The following is a 5,859-nucleotide window of genomic DNA, read 5'->3' as shown; positions in this document are numbered from 1 at the left end:
GTTGGATTAATCAGTTTACCGCACGGGAACGAGCGGCCGCGGAATACTGAAAATAGGTGTACACAAGGTAGCCACATTGATTAGTAAAGTATGCACGTGCAGGTTCGGGCCGAGGTGTTGACTGTCTGAGAAAATTTGGGGGTTTGTACCACAAACTGACCAACAGCGGACTTCTCACATTGAAGCGATCTGTCTGGTCGTACATCAGATTTGGCGTGCATATTCCAGTGTGCCTGAGAACCTGATTAGCGGCGTACGTCGTCATCCGGGAAACCACACGTAGAAAGTAGATGTCTCCCTCCCGAATTTCTTGTCTATCAAAATAATAATTGGTGTGCATTTCATATTCGCGCATTAGCCATTCGCTGTGATAAGCGACCTTCTGTACGGCATGCTCCAGATTATCTGAGTGATGCACGCGCCCCTTCAAACCCCCGTTGGCGTTCTCCAGGCGGTTGTTGTTCACATTTCCAAGATGTGCCAACCCAAGTTGTGCATGAATGGCTCACTTTCGAGTGATGTGGAGCCAGTGGGCAGTCAAATAAGAGACAAAACTGGGATCTGTTCTCCTCAGGATTTGCAAATCGTGGCGAAATCTACGGGATTAGTGTTTGGTGCACAGTCACTTACTCAGCTGCATTATCAAAGCGAGTTATGCGGTGGGATATGTGACGAATGCGGTTGAAAATTGTCTGCAGAAGTTACACCAGAGCAATGAAACGTGCGCACTTCCGGATGGCTTGCCGTGCGTGAAAACAGCGCAGCATTATATCGCAGCCAAATACAGCTTTGGCAGCCCGCATCTGCGAGGTGATCTTGTCCATGACGAACGTTTTGACTTCATAGTGTCCACCCGTCATATCCTTGAACAAACTGAACAGCTTGCGCAATGCCGCAAAATGCTCGCTTTCGACAAAGGCATACACTACATCCGTCACAAGAAATGTATAAAGCTTGTACCTTAACAGTGAACGTCAGGGCCTCTAAATTTATTTACCCAAGACGGTTAGTCCTGTGTGTAGCATCAACGTTTACAATGTCCGGGTAACGCCTAAGGAGTGCTATCTGCTGCGTTCGAGAAAAGCACAGGTAAATATATCTGCCACCCACCGATTCCACTATTAGCACGCGACCGCACTCTCGAAACTTGGCTATGATCGGTGACGTGTCATCTAAAAAACCGACTAAAAGTTAACCAACGACCTACTTAACAATGGGGTCGACATTTGAAGCGATGGCTACGCACATCCTTGATAGTGAGTACCTTTCCAAAGTGGTCGGCGACGTGCTGCCGAATCTCCGATGACGGAGCACAATATTTCAAAAGGGTACAACACTCCTTTAATTCACCATTTGTCAGTCGCTGGTTGATGGGGAGCCTGTCAAAAATAAAATGCTGCGTGGATGGTTGTGCTCCAGGTAGTAGGAAGTAACCCTCAAGCAGTCATGGTACCGGCGAACGTGGAACCTTGCCGGACAATCAGTACGACGTGTGCTACAACGTATACACAGTCAACCATTAACTTACTAGGTGCGACGAATTCCACGGCTTCTGCTTCGTCTGCAGGGATGTCTGCTGCAACGGTAGGAGGCTTTATCATACAAAAGTAGCGAACTGCTGCTCGTTTTGGCGCTCATGCGGACGAAAACAACGAAATGCTTCGCCTAGTACTCTTTCAAAGCGACTTGAAATGCAATCAACGAGAAAAAACTTTAACGGGCTAAATTCTCCGCAAAATCATCCTCCGCACTCACGTGCTCAGTCATAGCGCCATTGTAGCGTGGGATGTCGGGAAGTCAGCGGTATTCGACGTTCGAGAGGACGGCACACGTCAGTTCTGAAATGTGCAGATATACGGACTGGTATTAATTAATCCACACAGTATACACAGCACACATGCGCACAGGTCGGGTGGAACAAGGGAGAAGGTCGGAGTGTGGTAACGAAACACGTGTATTGAGCGAAACCGAAACCGGAAGTGGGGGGTGTGTACAGGGTCGGGTCAAGGTCAGTTAGGGGGGTGTACAAGCGGGGTACTCTTCCCTGTCCAAGGCCCGTGGTGATTCGTCCGTGGTACCTGCAATGGGGGAAGAGAGAAAGGGAGAGGCACGTATAAGGTCATATGAGAAACGGGCAAGCAGATACATTCGAGTTTCAAATGCGTTACATTGCCCCCCCCCCGAGTCTGAGCACTGTCCTCAGTGCTCAGAAGGAGTGCTTGTAACAGTTGAACGGGGTGGTCCAGGGCCATGTGGAAGAATGGAATGTAGCACGTCTCTCATGTTGCCTCCTGAGTTGGCAACCTTAAGGTGGGTTTGTCCAACCACAGGGTGCCGGTCTGCAGAGCTGTTGGCAGTAGCAACGGAAGTCTTGATTTTCACTAGAGTCGAATTCGGCGAGGTGACCGAAACTGCATCTGTTTGATAGACAGCATCTTCTGTGTGCCCGGCTGGTGAGATGACTAGAGAAACGTCCGCTTTGTTGACCACTGGGTCCAGGTTTATCGTGTCCATACTCGTCTGCGCACTGGAGTTCGCGTCCACCACCACTTTTGTTTGTTGTGGCTTGCTGTCTGCAGCTTGATTATTATCATCGTCTTCAGTGTAAAGTACTGGGTTCCGCTGGTCCACATCAATACCACAAAGAAAAGGAACTTGTGTTGTGTCGTTGGCGGCTTCTTCATGCACTTGCTCCAAGTCATCGGATAGAGTTCGAGATCTTGTGTCCCCTTCCGTCTCCCCTGGAGGCTTTTCGTTATTATCGACTTCATCATCGGGAGTTGAATAAGCCGCCTGTGTGAAACCAAGTTTGTGATCAGATTGCACGACAGGTTTCGTTGAAGTTATCGTACCCAAGTCTGGGCACATAACATCAAGTGCGGAAGTGGTGGGAGAAAAATTTTGGACCGGAGAATGACAGTGAAACGTCGAAGTGTTGGAAAGGGGGGTTGTGTTGGGTGAGGAGTGAGGGACATCACTCGGCGGTCGTGTATCGAACAGGAAGGACAAGTCATTCCAGAGGATGTCCGGTGGTGCAGACAGCGAAACGCCTGAATAGAGTACACGACGGGCGGCAGGGTCATCCAGATGGGACAGGATAAAATACTCGTGATATTGCGGATGTATCCGTGTAAGGAAAGCCTTCATTCGACCCGACCAGAGCGTGAAATCGTCGCCCAGTTGAAACGTCTCTGGTTCTTCCAGAGGTGGTTGGGTGTGGGACATAATCAGCTTTGAAATACCAACCGATTCTCTGGCAATTTCGTCGCACGTGTTCCGGAATGCTTCGCAGGAAGATCGAACGTAAAATTGACTTGATCCCACCTCTGTCACCAATGTAGCCTGGGATGTCGGGAAGTCGGCGGTATTCGACGTTCGAGAGGACGGCACACGTCAGTTCTGAAATGTGCAGATATACGGACTGGTATTAATTAATCCACACAGTATACACAGCACACATGCGCACAGGTCGGGTGGAACAAGGGAGAAGGTCGGAGTGTGGTAACGAAACACGTGTATTGAGCGAAACCGAAACCGGAAGTGGGGGGTGTGTACAGGGTCGGGTCAAGGTCAGTTAGGGGGGTGTACAAGCGGGGTACTCTTCCCTGTCCAAGGCCCGTGGTGATTCGTCCGTGGTACCTGCAATGGGGGACGAGAGAAAGGGAGAGGCACGTATAAGGTCATATGAGAAACGGGCAAGCAGATACATTCGAGTTTCAAATGCGTTACACCATTAAAATATGAATATCGCGGGCCTTGAATATCGTGGAGATTGGGTGGGTTTGAACAACAATCAACATGCTTCGGCCGTTTGGTTTCGTCTCGTACGCCCGAAAAATTACCATCAAAGGTTTAAACTTTATGTTAAGAGTTTCCCTCTTCGAACCACGGTTTCAGAGAAATTTTGGGTGTACGTCTATCCGCCGGCCACAAAGGCTTACATTTTGCCTCGACGATATCGTCACATCCGGTCTCAGCAGGGCTGCAACATGGACGGCGTCCAAAAAATTTGATTATCATACAAGATTTTTGTGAAACCTGCACATTAAATACCCGCCCAGCGCGTTGGGATCAGATGAATTCCATCCAAATGTCCCGAACAAAACGCCGTTTACAGTGAAGAATCCTTTAAACCTGGCGTTTCTTCAGCCGCTTGACGAGGGTGAATTTCCTTCAGTTAGAAGAAGAGGATTGTCACAACCATCTACACAGCTAGTAATGCTTGGCATCCATAAGATTACTGGATAGACTAGGTTATCCTGAAGTTTATGAATCGTGCTGTAAAAGGGAGTATTTTTGATCAACTCAGCACCAAAACGCTTGATACCATAGCGCATCATGGATACCTTAGAAACTGTTCTTGCGCAACGAGCAAACCAGGATTTATGGAGATCTTAACTCAAGCTAAAGACAGAGGATTCGTGCCGGATGCCATATCTTTCGACTCCTCAGAGGTCTTTCATCGAGGCACGAGTGTTCCGAAGCTCGAAAATCTCGATTTCTACTGCAGTCGAAAATAAATTCTATTCTGGTTTGAGGCTTTAATGTAGGGTTGATGTGTCCTGCTGAACGGTCGTGCAACTCTCTGGCAGTCTTTATTGTCTTACTTCGTCCACCATGGTATATCGAAAGCTCTATTGAGACATGAATATTACTGCAACTGTAGGGTAATCAAAGAATGCTCCACAAGCTCGAGTCAGAGTCTCCGTAGGGGGGGGGGGGGAAGCATCAAGCTAAAGGTGCTCGAGATGGACTGGCTATTATTCGGACCATTCAAGACATACATCTGATTTGTTCTTATCCCGCACGTAGCGCATGCGTCCTGTTGAAGTCGTGTTTATTTATCAGGGCAGCTGGCCCCTGGACACCCTCCACTTGGGAATACTGTTCAACGACCATTGTCTTGGACTGAACTGTGACGAATCATGGACGCACTGTCGAAAATTGGTTCGTCCTGGATCTGTGAGCATGCCAATCTGGGACCTGGTACCCTCCGCTTCAGAGGTAAGTCACGGCCATTCCATGTCCCGCGCGATGCGCTTCACTTAGACAGCCGCAGTCTGGGATTAGTTCAGTTGACTTGACCGTGCTTGTGACCTTATTTGTGCACCGTGCTTGACGTATCATTTGACCATGCGTCCACCATGGAGAGAATTCCACATATCCTGGAATTGGTATCTGGTCTCTGTCAGAAGGCTGTTGCGTCTCTTCCGCCGCCCCCTCTATTGACTATCTGCATGAACCTTATGCTGTAAACTGAAGAGTTCGGGCCGCGAGTAAAACGTCGCATGCTGCTCATAGGATTCATCAAATTGAACCGAAGTGAGAGGACTGTGTTCTGGACTTCAGTAACTGAATAGGTGCTGAGTTTCCCTCATTTTGCGAAAACCAACTCGTCAATGTGTGTTGTTCTCTTTAGCGTATTGCGGTCATATACAGTTTTTCGTCACAAAGGGCATCGAGGGGTTGGATTAAATGTTGAAGCTCACTAATACAATTCAGGCCCAAGAGGTAAAGAACTGCACAATTAACGAGGTAGTAAGTACCATTTGGTAGAGTACCCTTGAAAGTTACGGAATGGTTAAGCTTCCCTGTCGGCGCGAGACCTTCACCACGTGCACTTTGTGTGCTCAAATGTTGAACTTCTAAGTACTTTTCATGTTTTATTTGAAATCAGGGTGAAGTCAGGTATCAATTTAAACGATAACTGGTGTGACCTTGAGGCGTAATGTGGCAAATTTAAGTCGACCGGGTGTAACGCAGTTGAAACTTGACTGTATTGCCTTGCACGTTTAACACATGGCCTTATGAATGCCTCCCTCTCTCTCTTCCCCCTATTGCAGGTACCACGGACGAGTC

Source organism: Opisthorchis viverrini (genome assembly GCF_000715545.1).
Source record: "Opisthorchis viverrini unplaced genomic scaffold opera_v5_12, whole genome shotgun sequence".
In the NCBI taxonomy this organism is placed as follows: domain Eukaryota; kingdom Metazoa; phylum Platyhelminthes; class Trematoda; order Opisthorchiida; family Opisthorchiidae; genus Opisthorchis; species Opisthorchis viverrini.
Note: the sequence above shows the minus strand (reverse complement) of the source record.